The sequence below is a fragment of the Pisolithus orientalis genome, assembly GCF_024613125.1.
Source record: "Pisolithus orientalis strain OTSU chromosome Unknown F5J12scaffold_18, whole genome shotgun sequence".
In the NCBI taxonomy this organism is placed as follows: Eukaryota; Fungi; Basidiomycota; class Agaricomycetes; order Boletales; family Pisolithaceae; genus Pisolithus; species Pisolithus orientalis.
Genome location: NW_026260799.1, coordinates 488,319 through 505,307, shown reverse-complemented (window position 1 = coordinate 505,307; position 16,989 = coordinate 488,319). Strand labels below are relative to the sequence as shown.

General features: G+C 50.1%; 3 non-coding genes across 3 annotated transcripts; 1 reads left to right on the top strand and 2 right to left on the bottom strand.

Annotated features, from left to right (window-relative positions):
* The first annotated feature begins 77 nt into the window (after window positions 1-77).
* Window positions 78-150, top strand: F5J12DRAFT_t132. Its single transcript has one exon. It is a non-coding gene; the product is annotated as a tRNA-Phe (tRNA).
* Window positions 151-10,589: 10,439 nt separating this feature from the next.
* F5J12DRAFT_t130 lies at window positions 10,590-10,662 on the bottom strand. Its single transcript has one exon. It is a non-coding gene; the product is annotated as a tRNA-Phe (tRNA).
* Window positions 10,663-11,055: 393 nt separating this feature from the next.
* On the bottom strand, window positions 11,056-11,128 carry F5J12DRAFT_t129. The gene has a single exon. It is a non-coding gene; the product is annotated as a tRNA-Phe (tRNA).
* Between the last annotated feature and the right edge of the window lie 5,861 nt (window positions 11,129-16,989).

Here is a 16,989-nt window from a genome sequence, read left to right as displayed (position 1 = left end):
AGTACTCCAGCACTCAGCAATGCTAGTCCCTACTAGCACTTGGTGGTTAAACCACACCAAGTAAGCCTAGATACCTTGACCAAATAGCTCAGTGGTTAGAGCACCCGGTCGAAACCTGGGAGGTCCAGGGTTCAATCCCCTGTCTGGTCGCATTTATTGCAACAGGTTATGAGCCCCGCGCCTTAGGACTCTCTGGACACGTCATTTGCCACGTCATCCACCTCTGTGCAATTTTCCATACTTCCTGGACCTATCCCTCACTCTCTAGCCCTATATTTGTCGCCAGAAGCCCCAGAACTCACCCATTGCGTCTGTGTCTTGCCAACATGAGTGAAGACATCACCACTGCTGCCCTCTCCATTACCCAGCTGACTGCCTCCAACTATGCTGCCTGGAACAGCGAAATGAAGGCCTTCCTGCGCTCTAAAGGACTGTGGACCATTGTCAGTGGTACTGAAAAGCGCCCTCCTGTCTCTGAAAGCGATCTGTGCCTCCAATGGGACCTCAGAGCGAACCAAGCAGCTGGAGCACTGTATCTAGCCATCTCTGGTTGCTTCAGAACCCTCATTGAACCTGTTGAGGATCACCCAGACCTCATTTGGTCAACCCTGGCTACTATCCATCTCCAGGAGCCTCCCAGTGCTACAAATCAAGCCCCCATACCTTCCAATTCGCTCCAACAGCCCATGACTATGCATAGGCAATGTATACACAGCCAAAACCTGCCCCCAGTTGCTGAGTTTGCTGGAAATGCAAGTTTTTGCTCCACAGATCCCTCCTCACCTCTCTACCCTCTCCAACTCGATGCAGATGTCCACTGGAATGCAGATACTGGCGCCACTGCACACATGACCCCTCATCGCCACTGGCTGCGCAATTACACCCCCAAATGTGTCCCTGTGAGACTGGCAGACAACAAATTGGTATACTCTGCTGGAGTTGGGTCTGTGGTGTTTGTGCCTGTAGTCAGAGGCCAGAAGCGTCGCCCTGTGGAGATTACCAATGTCCTGCATGTCCCTGACCTGCGCAACAACCTGCTCTCTGTCTTATATCTCTGTCACAACAGGGGCTTCTCTGCCAGCATCAATTCTTCGCAGATATCCTTTAGACGCCCCCCTGGGCCTGTCCTCTTCATTGCAAGAATTATGGACAACAACAGCGCTTTCCTGGAGGGGGAGACACTCCCCATCACTGAATATGCCTCTGCTGCAACCACCTGCCCTTTAGACCTTGACCTCTGGCACAGAAGGCTTGCCCACCACCATGTGGCTGGTGTTAAATTGCATCTAGAGCGAAATTTGGTCACTGGCATGACCCTAGACTCAAAGTCCTCCCCTGATCCCATCTGTGAACCATGTCTGGCTGGCAAGATGCATGCAAATCCCTTTCCTAGCTCGACTTGGCGTGCAACCAGGCCTCTGGAACTTGTCCACAGCGATGTGCATGATGTAGGCCATCTCTCCTTCTCAGGATATCGATATTGGGTCACTTTCATCGATGACTATTCGCGTTTTCGCTTTGTCCTGCCTCTCAAGGCCAAATCTGAAGTCTTTGATGCCTTCCAGAGGTTCAAGGCATTTGCAGAGAACCAATCTGAGCGAAAAATCAAGATTTTGCGCGATGACAAAGGAGGGGAGTATATGAGCAAGGCCTTTGAAGATTTCACATCAACATGCGGCATTTTGTGCCAGCACACTGTCAGGAATCACCCCCAGCAGAATGGAGTTGCAGAGAGAGCAAATAGGGTGCTATCTGAGTGCATCACTGCAATGCTGGACGAGTCTGGGCTCTCCAAGGCATTCTGGGGTGAGTGCCTAGCTGCCCTGGTCCATGTCTGGAACAGGTGCCCCACTGAATCTCTCCAAAATGCGACCCCATATGAGCTATGGCATGGAAGGAAGCCAGATGTCTCCCATCTTCGGGTATGGGGCTGTACTGCCTATGTACATGTCTGTTCATATTAGGTGCCTGTGCACCTCAGACCGCATTTGCCCTTTGTTTTATATCTGTCTAACCCTACAGACATGTAGTGGACACTTAGCTTCGCTCTAAGTGTCCTTAGTTTGCTTTTATTTATTATTTACAGTTGTTTATCATTTTTGCGCACTTACTGCTCTGTGCCCAGTGAAATTTTCTTCAGTCTCTTACACTGGGCACCAGGTACAGTTCTGTATTACTTTACACAATAATAGTCTCTTACACTGGGCACCAGTGGCCTCAGTCTGTGGTTATCTCAACAGGTTATGAGCCCCGCACTCTAGGATTCTCAGCACTCTTTGGTCGCCACGTAATCCACCTCTGCGCAAAACCTCGACCCAAACGAACCACACACACGCTCGCTACAGCTCACTCTTCGAGCTCCCAGCTTCCAGACTCACCCCATCCACCCCATCCTTCTCCTTTTGACTCGAAATTCGCAACCATGGCTGAGGAGCATGCCAACTCGTCGCCTGCTGTCGCAAAACTCACTGCCTCCAACTACTCGACCTGAAAAGGTGAAATGAAGGCCTTCCTGCGCACAAAAGGGCTCTGGACCATTGTTAGTGGTCTGGAAAAGCGCCCTGATGACTCCAAAGTCGAAGCTCAGGCCAAATGGGACCTTAGAGCGGACAGGGCAGCTGGAGAGCTCTATCTGGCGCTTTCTAGTGAGCAGAGGACCCATGTAGACGCTGTACAGGATGACCCTGTCCAAATCTGGTCGACTCTAGCCTCCATCCACCTCCAGCAGCACCCTGGAGCTCGTTTTAATGCCTGGGATGACTTCTTTTCGATCAGGAAGGCCCCAGATGAGTCCCTGTCATCCTTAATCGCTAGAATCGAAGATTCCATGTCCAGCATTCAAGAATTGCGCCCCACGGACTCTACTACTCCATACTCCATCAAGGATATGGACAATGAACTTGTCTGTATGGCTATGGTGCGCTCTCTAGGCGAAGATTACTCTCATTTTGCTTCTTCTCTCCTTCTCTTCCAATCTCTGGACAAGGACAAACTCAAAGAAGCATTTCTGGCGGAAGAATCGCAGCGCAAGCGCCGCCCTGATGCAGGGACATCGGCGACCGCACTAGTGAGCTCCTCCGCAGTTTGCAAGTGCTCACCTTCGTCGCCTTGCGAGTTCTGCGATTATTCAGGCCACTGTGTCCACAAGTGTCCAAACCTGGAAAGATCAAAGGCTTATTATCGCTCTAGGAAGAATAAGAAGGACAGGAAGGGTGCCAATACCGCAAATCAAGCCTCTACCTTGTCTGCTTCCTCCCCAGCAACTGGGACAGCACCAACAGCCTCCTCATCGAACCAGAGCGCATCCCAAGCGGTAGAATTCGCTGGAAATGCAAGTTTTCGTTCCCTTGACCCCTCCTCTCCTCTCTGCCCCCTCCAGCTTGATGCTGATGTGCATTGGAACGCAGATACAGGTGCCACTTCTCATATGACGCCTCATCGACACTGGCTGCGAAATTACAGCCAAAAACGCGTTCCTGTGCGCCTAGCAGACAACAAAATTGTCTACTCAGCTGGGGTGGGGTCAGTAGTGTTTGAGCCTGTGGTGGGGGGTCAGAAGCGTCGTCCTGTCGAATTTACCAATGTCCTACATGTCCCTGACCTGCGAAATAATCTACTATCTGTGATATATCTCTGTCGCAACAAGGGCTTCACTGTCAGCATCGATTCTTCGCAGATGTCCTTCAGGCAGCGCCCTGGCCCTACCCTCTTCATTGCAAGAATTTTGGACAACAACTCCGCATTCCTGGAGGGTGAGACTGTTCCCCTCAGTGAATATGCCTCTGCAGCAACCACTTTGCCCCTGGATTTCGACCTATGGCACAGGAGACTCGCCCATCACCACCTGGCTGGTGTGAGGTCCCTCCTGGAACGAAATCTAGTCACTGGGATGACACTAGACTCGAACACAGTGCCTGATCCTATCTGTGAACCTTGCCTGGCTGGCAAGATGCATGCAAATCCCTTCCCCACCGCTTCCTGGCATGCTTCTAGGCCTCTGGAACTCGTCCACAGCGATGTACACCATGTAGGGCATGCCTCCTTCACTGGCTACAAGTATTGGGTCACATTCATTGATGATTTCACTCGCTATCGCTTTGTTTTGCCTCTGAAAGCGAAATCTGAGGTCTTTGAGGCCTTCAAGACCTTCAAGGCCTTTGCTGAGAACCAGAGCGAACGAAAAATCAAGATTTTGCGGGATGACAAGGGAGGGGAGTATATGAGCAATGCCTTCATCGATTTCACCACCAAATGCGGAATTCTGCGCCAGCACACAGTCAGAAATCGACCACAGCAAAATGGAGTGGCAGAGCGAGCCAATAGACTGCTCTCTGAGCGACTCACTGCAATGCTAGATGAGTCTGGCCTTCCTAAGGCCTTCTGGGGAGAGTGCCTAGCCTCATTGGTCCATGTTTGGAACAGATGCCCTACTGAAGCGGTCCAAAATGCGACTCCCTTTGAACTGTGGCATGGGAGAAAGCCAGATGTCTCCCACCTTCGAGTTTGGGGGTGTACTGCCTATGTGCATATCCAGAAGGACAAGAGGCGACCCCTGGAGTCCCACATGGAGAAATGTGTCTTTATAGGTGTTCATATTAGGTGCCTGTGCACCTCAGACCGCATTTTCCCTTTATTTTATCTCTGTCTAACCCTACAGACATGTAGTGGACACTTAGCTTCGCTCTAAGTGTCCTTGGTTTGCTTTTATTTATTATTTACATTTGTTTATCATTTTTGCGCACTTACTGCTGTGTGCCCAGTGAAATTTTCTTCAGTCTCTTACACTGGGCACCAGGTACAGTCCTGTATTACTTTACACAATTATAGTCTCTTACACTGGGCACCAGTGGCCTCAGTTTGTGGTTATCTCAACAGGGCGAGTGGACAGAGGGAAGTACCTCTCATCAAAATCAGCCCTTTCTGAGATGATTGTGCGCTTTGTGGTGGGATTGTAGAATTTCCAGCCTTTGTAGCCTTCAGGGTACCCTATAAAGACACATTTCTCCATGTGGGACTCCAGGGGTCGCCTCTTGTCCTTCTGGATGTGTACATAGGCAGTACACCCCCAAACTCGAAGGTGGGAGACATCTGGCTTTCTCCCATGCCACAGTTCAAAGGGAGTCGCATTTTGGACCGCTTCAGTAGGGCATCTGTTCCAAACATGGACCAAGGAGGCTAGGCACTCTCCCCAGAAGGCCTTAGGAAGGCCAGACTCATCTAGCATTGCAGTGAGTCGCTCAGAGAGCAGTCTATTGGCTCGCTCTGCCACTCCATTTTGCTGTGGTCGATTTCTGACTGTGTGCTGTGTTAAGATATCTGAATACTCAGCACTATGTGCACAGAGTCAGTAACTAAATTGTTGTCTATGTAGTTTTACACACCTATGTGCACAGAGTCAGTAACTAAAGAACAAGATACTCTGTGCACAGTAAAAATGCGAACACTGAACAAACAAAGAACAACTGAAGACAATAAGTGCACACATCATTAATATGGAAGGTGGGGAACCTCGCAATTAGTCTGAGGTGCACAGGCACTAATAGCAACACTCCCCCCTGATTGTGCACCTCTGCACATTAAGAACTCCCACTTGATGCACCTAGTCCTAGCATCTGACAGAAGTTGATCACCTTGGCCTTGGACAGTGGTTTGGTCATCAGATCAGCAGCCTGGGCATCAGTGGGGACAAAAGTGGGCACAATGAGGTTGTCCTGGACTGCATCTCTAAGCCAGTAGAAGCAGAGATCAAGTTGCTTCATTCTGCCATGGTGTTCAGGATTCTTGGCCACAGAGATTGCAGATTGGTTGTCCATGCGCAGCACAGAGGGAGAAGAGAGTGGAGAAGCGATTTCAGAGAGTAAATTTCGAAGCCACTTGATCTCCTTGCCTGCCTGGACAGCTGCTATGTATTCTGCCTCAGTGGTAGATAGAGCAACGACATTTTGAAGCTTGGAACACCAGGAGATTGCTCCAGTACCCATTTTGACAACATATCCACCTGTAGAGCGACCAGTATCCTTGCAGCCACCATGATCTGCATCAGAGAAGGTGGTGAAGGGCTCAGAGGTTGAGGGATCAGGTGAATAGGTCAGAGCATAGTCCAGAGTACCCTTGATATAGCGCATTAGGTGCTTTACAGCCTGCCAATGAGCCCAGCCAGGATTGGAGTTGAATCTGGCCAGAACTCCAACAGTATAGGCAATGGCTGGGCGGGTAGTGGTGGCAAGGTACATCAGAGCACCTACAGCAGAGAGATAGGGTACTTGGCGCATTTTTTCAACTTCTGAGGCATCCTGGGGAGACTGGGAACGAGAGAGGCGAAGATTTGGCTCCATGGGTGTAGATATTGGCTTGCAGTCAGCCATGCCAAACCTTTCCAGTAAATCCAGGCAGTATTGGCGCTGGGAGAGCGAAATGGAGCGATTGGGGCGATCTCTGTCAATTTTGATGCCCAGGAGTTGGGTGGTAGGTCCTAGATCTTGCAGTTTGAAGTGCTGGCTGAGTTGGGAGATGAAGGAGTCTATGGCAGCTTCAGAAGACGAAGCAAGAGTCATATCATCCACAAAAACAGGCAAGATGATGGAGACACCATCCTTGGAGTAGATATAGATGCTGGCATCAGAATAGGTTTGTTTGAAGTGCAGGGACTCCAATACAGAGCGCATTTTCTTGTTCCAGCGATTGCCACCTTGTTTGCTGCCATAGATGGCTTTCTGGAGCAGGCAGACATGAGATTTCGAGTTTCCTTCCACAAATCCTTCAGGTTGTGCCATATAGACTTCACAGTCCATTTCCCCATTCAGGTAGGCATGGGAGATGTCCACAGAGCGCAGATGGAGGTCCTGGAGAGCTGCAAGAGCTAGAACCACTCTGACAGAGGCAAGGCGCACTGTAGGAGCAAAGACCTCGAGATAATCAAAGCCAGGGCGCTGATTGTAGCCTTTTGCGACCAATCTGGCCTTGTAGCGATCTATGGAGCCATCAGCATTCCTCTTGACCTTGAATACCCACTTGGAGCCAATGACTTTGCATCCAGGGGGTCTAGGGACAAGTTTCCAAGTGCCATTTGTCTGGTGAGCTGCCAACTCCTCCAGGGCTGCTTTGCGCCATTTTTCCGCATCAGGGCGACTCATGGCTTCTGCAAATGTAAGAGGTTCATCTGGCAGGGCTGCAGACTGTTCATATGTGGTGCCTGTGCACCTCATTTCGCAGTTTGTCCTTTATTATGTTCTGTTCTCACTCTACAGACTTGCAGTGGGCACTTAGCTTCGCTCTAAGTGTCCTTGGTTTACATTTGTTTATTATTTACATCTGTTTATCATTTTTGCGCACTTACTGCTCTGTGCCCAGTGATATTTTCTTCAGTCTCTTACACTGGGCACAAGGTATGTTTCCTGTAGTATTTACTTAAATATTAGTCTCTTACACTGGGCACAAGGCCTTAAGACTGGGTGATTTTATCAGGTTATGAGCCCCGCGCTCTAGGACTTTCTGCACACGTCATACGACACATCATCAGTCTCTGCGCGAAATTTCGACCCACTACACCCACTCCCTCGGCCTCTACCGCATTTTCCTCGCACCCAAACTTCGAGACTCATCCCATCCATTCCCTGCTCCCTCTGTCTGCTCGAAACTCGACCTAATGGCCGAAGAACACTCCCACCCATCGACCACTGTGTCAAAACTCACCTCCACCAACTATAACACCTGGAAGGGCGAGATGAAAGCTTTCCTTCGCACCAAGGGCCTCTGGACCATTGTCAGTGGCACTGAGAAGCGCCCTGATGACTCTAAACTCGAAGCTCAGATCAAATGGGACCTCAGAGCTGACAAGGCAGCTGGAGAACTCTATCTGGCGCTTTCTAGTGAACAAAGGACCCATGTAGACGCTGTACAGGATGATCCTGTACAAATCTGGTCCACCCTAGCTTCCATCCACCTTCAACAACGTCCTGGAGCTCGTTTTAATGCTTGGGACGACTTCTTTTCGATCAGGAAGCAGCCAGAAGAGTCCCTGAGCTCCCTCATCGCTAGAATCGAAGATTCTATGTCCAGGATCCAAGAACTTCGCCCTAGGGACAGCTCTAATCCCTATTCCATCAAGGATCTGGATAATGAGCTTGTGTGTATGGCTATGGTGCGCTCTCTGGGTGAGGAATATGCCCATTTTGCGTCATCACTACTGCTCTTCCACTCCCTGGACAAGGATAAGCTAAAGGAAGCTTTTCTGGCTGAAGAATCGCAGAGGAAGCGGCGCCCTGATGCAGGGGGATCAGACCACGCGTTATTCACCTACTCCGCAAATTGCAAGTGCCCAAATTCATCCCCTTGCTCGTTCTGTGATTATCAAGGGCACTGCATCCATAAGTGCGAAAGGATGTGTTGAGATAACCACAAACTGAGGCCACTGGTGCCCAGTGTAAGAGACTATTATTGAGTAAAGTAATACAGGACTGTACCTGGTGCCCAGTGTAAGAGACTGAAGAAAATTTCACTGGGCACAAAGCAGTAAGTGCGCAAAAATGATAAACAAATGTAAATAATAAATAAAAGCAAACCAAGGACACTTAGAGCGAAGCTAAGTGTCCACTACATGTCTGTAGGGTTAGATAGAGATAACATAAAGGGAAAATGCGGTCTGAGGTGCACAGGCACCTAATATGAACACTCCCCCCTGAATGTGCACCTCTGCACTCAACTGCTCCCCCCGGATGCGCCAAGTCCTAGCATCTTGCAGAAACCAATGACCTTGGTGCGATGTAGTGGTTTGGTGAGAAGGTCAGCAGCCTGGTCGACTGTAGGGACAAAAATAGGCGAAATCAGGTTCTGCTGAACTGCATCTCTTAGCCAGTAGTAGCAGAGGTCAAGTTGCTTCATCCTCCCATGGTGTTCTGGGTTCTTGGCCACAGAAATCGCAGATTGGTTGTCAATGCGAAGGGTAGAAGCATCTGGGAGAGGGAGGCCAATTTCCTGCAACAGATTTCGCATCCATTTGATCTCCTTGCCTGCCTGGACTGCAGAAATATACTCTGCTTCAGTGGTGGACAAAGCGACCACTCCCTGAAGCTTGGAAGACCAGGATACTGCACCAGTACCCATCTTGACCACATATCCACCAGTAGAGCGACCAGAATCCTTGCAACCACCATGATCAGCATCAGAGAAGGTTGTAAATGGCTCAGAGGTCGAAGGATCAGGAGCATAGGTGATGGAATTGTTCATATTAGGTGCCTGTGCACCTCAGACCGCATTTTCCCTTTATTTTATCTCTGTCTAACCCTACAGACATGTAGTGGACACTTAGCTTCGCTCTAAGTGTCCTTGGTTTGCTTTTATTTATTATTTACATTTGTTTATCATTTTTGCGCACTTACTGCTTTGTGCCCAGTGAAATTTTCCTTCAGTCTCTTACACTGGGCACCAGGTACAGTCCTGTATTACTTTACTCAATAACAGTCTCTTACACTGGGCACCAGTGGCCTCAGTTTGTGGATATCTTAACAGGAATAGTCCAGAGTGCCCTTCAGATAGCGCATTAGGTGTTTTACAGCTTGCCAGTGGGCCCAGCCTGGGTTAGAGTTGAATCTGGCCAGAACTCCAACAGTATAGGCTATATCTGGTCGAGTTGTGGTGGCCAAGTACATCAGAGCACCCACAGCAGATAGATAGGGCACCTGGCGCATTTGTTCGACTTCCTGAGGGTTCTGAGGCGATTGCTGGCGAGATAGGCGAAGATTGGGTTCCATAGGTGTGGAAATGGGCTTACAGTCTGCCATTCCAAATCTGGTCAAGACATCCAGGCAGTATTGTCGCTGGGAGATGGATATGGTGCGATTGGGGCGGTCTCTGTCGATTTTGATCCCCAGGAGTTGAGTTGTAGGGCCCAGATCGCGAATTTTGAAGTGCTGGCTCAGTTGTGAGACAAAGGAGTCGATGGCAGTCTCAGATTTCGAAGCTAGAGTCATATCATCCACAAACACAGGTAGGATGATGGTTACTCCATCCTTGGAGTAGATATAGATACTAGCATCAGAATAGGTCTGTCTGAAGCCAAGGGACTTGAGTACAGAGCGCATCTTCTTGTTCCAGTGATTTCCACCCTGTTTGCTGCCATAGATCGCTTTCTGGAGCAGACACACCTGGGATTTTGGGTCTCCCTCCACAAATCCTTCTGGTTGGGTCATGTAGACCTCACAGTCCATCTCCCCATTGAGATAGGCATGAGAGACATCCACAGAGCGAAGGTGAAGGTCCTGGAGAGCTGCAAGAGCCAGGATGACTCTAATCGATGAAAGGCGAGCTGTTGGGGCGAAAACCTCGAGATAATCGAATCCAGGGCGCTGGTTATACCCTTTAGCAACCAATCTCGCTTTGTAGCGATCTATGGAGCCATCTGCATTCCTTTTGACCTTAAATACCCATTTGGAGCCTATCACCTTGCTCCCAGCAGGTCTAGGGACGAGTTTCCAAGTCCCATTGCTCTGGTGAGCAGCCAACTCCTCCAGGGCTGCCTCTCTCCACTTATCTGCATCAGGGCGTCGCATTGCCTCTGCAAATGTCAGTGGCTCATCATGTTGCAATAAATGCGACCAGACAGGGGATTGAACCCTGGACCTCCCAGGTTTCGACCGGGTGCTCTAACCACTGAGCTATTTGGTCAAGGTATCTAGGCTTACTTGGTGTGGTTTAACCACCAAGTGCTAGTAGGGACTAGCGTTGCTGAGTGCTGGAGTACTACACTTGCAACAGCCTCCCCTAATCCAGTGCACAGCAACAAGGCGCAAGCGTGGGAAATCACTGCCTAAAGTGGCAACTGCCTTAAGTGGTAGGTCTTACACATGCTGCCTCCTGCAAAGGTCTTAGATGGCTCAGGGGCCATTTTGCCTTAATTGGTAGGGCTTACACATTGTTGCCTCCGGTAAAGGTCTTACTGAGGCACAAGTAGGTCTTAATGGGGAAATCCCAGCTGTGGGAATCCATTGCCTTAAGCAGAAAGGACTTATCAGGACATTCCCACAAGCGCCCGGGGCTCATAACCTGTTGCAATAAATGCGACCAGACAGGGGATTGAACCCTGGACCTCCCAGGTTTCGACCGGGTGCTCTAACCACTGAGCTATTTGGTCAAGGTATCTAGGCTTACTTGGTGTGGTTTAACCACCAAGTGCTAGTAGGGACTAGCGTTGCTGAGTGCTGGAGTACTACACTTGCAACACATCAGGGATGGATGCAGACATGGCCAGTTCATCATCACTGTCATCTGGGTCATCCACATCCTCTAATTGCGCAGGAGACAGCTTCCACCAGTCTCTGGGCTTCTGTCTGCGCCTAGCAGGTAGTCTGGCACCAATTCCAATGGGACTGGCAGGTCTAGGAGGTGGTGGAGGCGAGGGAGTGCGAGGAGGAGGAGGTATGACTTCTGGAATTGCGACAGGAGGCTGTATGGGGTCTGGATTAGCTGCCACAGGCTCAATCTCTCCCCCCTGATCCAGATCATCATCAGTGTCGCTATCTGTGTCCAGATCTGTGCTTGGATGGTAGTATTGCGCTGTAGGGGGTGGAATGGAGGGTATAGGAGCTACTGGCGCATTTTGGGTAGGTTTGGAAGTCAGAGGCGCAGGTAGGGAAGGTGAGGAAGGGTGAGTGGACAGAGGGAAGTACCTCTCATCAAAATCAGCCCTTTCTGAGATGATTGTGCGCTTTGTGGTGGGATTGTAGAATTTCCAGCCTTTGTAGCCTTCAGGGTACCCTATAAACACACATTTCTCCATGTGGGACTCCAGAGGGCGCCTCTTGTCCTTCTGGATATGCACATAGGCAGTACACCCCCAAACTCGAAGGTGGGAGACATCTGGCTTTCTCCCATGCCATAGTTCATAGGGGGTCGCATTTTGGACTGCTTCAGTGGGGCATCTGTTCCAAACATGGACCAAGGAGGCTAGGCACTCTCCCCAGAAGGCCTTAGGAAGGCCAGACTCATCTAGCATTGCAGTGAGTCGCTCAGAGAGCAGTCTATTGGCTCGCTCTGCCACTCCATTTTGCTGTGGTCGATTTCTGACTGTGTGCTGGCGCAGAATTCCGCATTTGGTGGTGAAATCGATGAAGGAGTTGCTCATATACTCCCCTCCCTTGTCATCCCGCAAAATCTTGATTTTTCTTTCGCTCTGGTTCTCAGCAAAGGCCTTGAAGGTCTTGAAGGCCTCAAAGACCTCAGATTTCGCTTTCAGAGGCAAAACAAAGCGATAGCGAGTGAAATCATCGATGAATGTGACCCAATACTTGTAGCCTGAGAAGGAGGCATGCCCTACATGGTGTACATCGCTGTGGACGAGTTCCAGAGGCCTAGAAGCGCGCCAGGAAGCAGTGGGGAAGGGGTTTGCATGCATCTTTCCAGCCAGGCATGGTTCACAGATGGGGTCAGGGGAGGATTTGGAGTCTAGGGTCATCCCAGTGACCAGATTTCGCTCCAGCAGTGATTTGACACCAATCAGGTTGTGGTGAGCAAGTCTCCTGTGCCATAGGTCGAAATCCAGAGGCAGAGTGCTTGCTGCAGAGGCATACTCAGTGAGGGGAACAGTCTCCCCCTCCAGGAAGGCTGAGTTGTTGTCTGAAATTCGTGCAATGAAGAGGGAATGTTGGGAGCGCAGCCTAAATGCCATCTGCGAAGAATTGATGGTCACAGTAAAGCCCTTGTTGCGACAGAGATATAAGACAGATAATAGATTATTTCGAAGGTCTGGCACATGCAGGACATTGCTAAATTCCACAGGGCGACGCTTTCTACCTCCCACCACAGGCTCAAACACTACAGACCCAACCCCAGCTGAGTAGATCAACTTATTGTCTGCCAGCTTGATAGGAACGCGTTTTTGGCTGTAATTTCGCAGCCAATGGCGATGGGGTGTCATATGAGCAGTGGCCCCCGAGTCTGCGATCCAAAGGATGTCAGCATCGAGCTGCAGAGGGCAGAGGAGGGAAGAGGGGTCAGGGAAGCGAAGACTTGCATTTCCTGCGAATTCCACAGCTTGGGAAGCGCTCTGATTTTGCAAGGAGGTAGAGGGCGATGAGCCAGAGGCCTGGGGCGAAGGGGACGAAGCAGATGCTTGATTTGCGGTTTTTGGAGTCTTCTTTTCCTTCCTGTTCTTCTGAGAGCGATAGTAGGCTTTAGATCTCGCAATGTTAGGGCATTTGTGGATGCAGTGCCCTGAATATTCGCAGAACGAGCAAACCGACGAAGCTAGGCACCTGCAATCGCCAGAGGAGGTTAAAAGCGCGGTCTCTGATGTACTGACATCAGGGCGACGCCTGCGCTGCGATTCTTCAGCCAAGAATGCCTCTTTTAGTTTCTCTTTGTCCAGAGAGTGGAATAGGAGTAAGGAGGACGCAAAATGCGCATATTCTTCGCCTAGAGAGCGAACCATAGCCATGCAGACAAGTTCATTGTCCAAGTCCTTGATGGAGTAGGGGGTAGAGGGATCCCTAGGGCGCAATTCCTGGATTTTGGACATGGAATCTTCGATTCTAGCGATTAAGGAGGTCAGGGACTCATCTGGGGCCTTCCTGATCGAGAAGAAGTCATCCCAGGCATTAAAACGAGCTCCAGGGCGCTGCTGGAGGTGGATGGAGGCCAGGGTGTTCCAGATCTGTACAGGATCATCCTGCACAGCATCTACATGGGTCCTCTGCTCACTAGAAAGCGCCAGGTAGAGTTCTCCAGCTGCCCTGTCCGCTCTAAGGTCCCATTTGGCCTGAGCTTCGACTTTGGAGTCATCAGGGCGCTTTTCCAGACCACTAACAATGGTCCAGAGCCCTTTTGTGCGCAGGAAAGCCTTCATTTCGCCTTTCCAGGTCGAGTAGTTGGAGGCAGTGAGTTTTGCGACAGAGGGCGACGAGTTGGCATGGTCCTCAGCCATGGTGGTGAATTTCGAGTCGAAAGGAGAAGGATGGGGTGGATGGGGTGAGTCTGGAAGCTGGGAGCTCAAAGAGTGAGCTGTAGCGCACGAGTGTGTGGTTCTTTTGGGTCGAGGTTTTGCGCAGAGGTGGATTACGTGGCGACCAACGAGTGCTGAGAATCCTAGAGCGCGGGGCTCATAACCTGTTAAGATATCCACAAACTGAGGCCACTGGTGCCCAGTGTAAGAGACTGTTATTGAGTAAAGTAATACAGGACTGTACCTGGTGCCCAGTGTAAGAGACTGAAGGAAAATTTCACTGGGCACAAAGCAGTAAGTGCGCAAAAATGATAAACAAATGTAAATAATAAATAAAAGCAAACCAAGGACACTTAGAGTGAAGCTAAGTGTCCACTACATGTCTGTAGGGTTAGACAGAGATAAAATAAAGGGAAAATGCGGTCTGAGGTGCACAGGCACCTAATATGAACATGGATGGGGTGAGTCTGGAAGCTGGGAGCTCGAAGATTGAGCTGTAGCGAGTGAGTGTGTGGTTCTTTTGGGTCGAGGTTTTGCGCAGAGGTGGATTACGTGGCGACCAACGAGTGCTGAGAATCCTAGAGCGCGGGGCTCATAACCTGTTGAGATAACCACAAACTGAGGCCACTGGTGCCCAGTGTAAGAGACTATAATTGTGTAAAGCAATACAGGACTGTACCTGGTGCCCAGTGTAAGAGACTGAAGAAAATTTCACTGGGCACACAGCAGTAAGTGCGCAAAAATGATAAACAAATGTAAATAATAAATAAATGTTCATATTAGGTGCCTGTGCACCTCAGACCGCATTTTCCCTTTATTTTATCTCTGTCTAACCCTACAGACATGTAGTGGACACTTAGCTTCACTCTAAGTGTCCTTGGTTTGCTTTTATTTATTATTTACATTTGTTTATCATTTTTGCGCACTTACTGCTTTGTGCCCAGTGAAATTTTCTTCAGTCTCTTACACTGGGCACCAGGTACAGTCCTGTATTACTTTACTCAATAAAAGTCTCTTACACTGGGCACCAGTGGCCTCAGTTTGTGGTTATCTCAACAGGTTATGAGCCCCGCGCTCTAGGATTCTCAGCACTCGTTGGTCGCCACGTAATCCACCTCTGCGCAAAACCTCGACCCAAAAGAACCACACACTCACTCGCTACAGCTCAATCTTCGAGCTCCCAGCTTCCAGACTCACCCCATCCACCCTACCCTTCTCCTCTCGACTCAAAATTCGCCACCATGGCTGAGGACCATGCCAACTCGTCGCCCTCTGTCGCTAAACTCACTGCCTCCAACTACTCGACCTGGAAAGGCGAAATGAAGGCTTTCCTGCGCACAAAAGGGCTCTGGACCATTGTTAGTGGTCTGGAAAAGCGCCCTGATGACTCCAAAGTCGAAGCTCAGGCCAAATGGGACCTTAGAGCGGACAGGGCAGCTGGGGAGCTTTACCTAGTGCTTTCTAGCGAACAGAGGACCCATGTAGATGCTGTACAGGATGACCCTGTCCAAATCTGGTCGACTCTAGCCTCCATTCACCTCCAGCAGCGCCCTGGAGCTCGTTTTAATGCTTGGGATGACTTCTTTTCGATCAGGAAGGCCCCAGATGAGTCCCTGTCTTCCTTAATCGCTAGAATCGAAGATTCCATGTCCAGAATTCAAGAATTGCGCCCCAAGGACTCTACTACTCCATACTCCATCAAGGATATGGACAATGAACTTGTCTGTATGGCTATGGTGCGCTCTCTAGGCGAAGATTACTCGCATTTTGCTTCTTCTCTACTTCTCTTCCAATCTCTGGACAAGGACAAACTCAAAGAAGCATTTCTGGCTGAAGAATCGCAGCGCAAGCGCCGCCCTGATGCAGGGACATCGGCGACCGCACTAGTGAGCTCCTCCGCAATTTGCAAGTGCTCACCTTCGTCGCCTTGCGAGTTCTGCGATTATTCAGGCCACTGTGTCCACAAGTGTCCAAACCTGGAAAGATCAAAGGCTTATTATCGCTCTAGGAAGAATAAGAAGGACAGGAAGGGTGCCAATACCGCAAATCAAGCCTCTACCTCGTCTGCTTCCTCCCCAGCAACTGGGACAGCACCAACAGCCTCCTCATCGAACCAGAGCGCATCCCAAGCGGTAGAATTCGCTGGAAATGCAAGTTTTCGTTCCCTTGACCCCTCCTCTCCTCTCTGCCCCCTCCAGCTTGATGCTGATGTGCATTGGAACGCAGATACAGGTGCCACTTCTCATATGACGCCTCATCGACACTGGCTGCGAAATTACAGCCAAAAACGCGTTCCTGTGCGCCTAGCAGACAACAAAATTGTCTACTCAGCTGGGGTGGGGTCAGTAGTGTTTGAGCCTGTGGTGGGGGGTCAGAAGCGTCGTCCTGTCGAATTTACCAATGTCCTACATGTCCCTGACCTGCGAAATAATCTACTATCTGTGATATATCTCTGTCGCAACAAGGGCTTCACTGTCAGCATCGATTCTTCGCAGATGTCCTTCAGGCAGCGCCCTGGCCCTACCCTCTTCATTGCAAGAATTTTGGACAACAACTCCGCATTCCTGGAGGGTGAGACTGTTCCCCTCAGTGAATATGCCTCTGCAGCAACCACTTTGCCCCTGGATTTCGACCTATGGCACAGGAGACTCGCCCATCACCACCTGGCTGGTGTGAAGTCCCTCCTGGAGCGAAATCTAGTCACTGGGATGACACTAGACTCGAACACAGTGCCTGATCCTATCTGTGAACCTTGCCTGGCTGGCAAGATGCATGCAAATCCATTTCCCAGCTCTTCCTGGCGTGCTTCTCGGCCCCTAGAACTTGTCCACAGCGATGTGCACTATGTAGGCCACCCCTCCTTCACTGGCTACAAGTATTGGGTCACCTTCATCGATGATTTCACTCGCTTTCGCTTTGTTTTGCCTCTGAAAGCGAAATCTGAGGTCTTTGAGGCCTTCAAGACCTTCAAGGCCTTTGCTGAGAACCAGAGCGAAAGAAAAATCAAGATATTGCGGGATGACAAGGGAGGGGAGTATATGAGCAATGCCTTCATC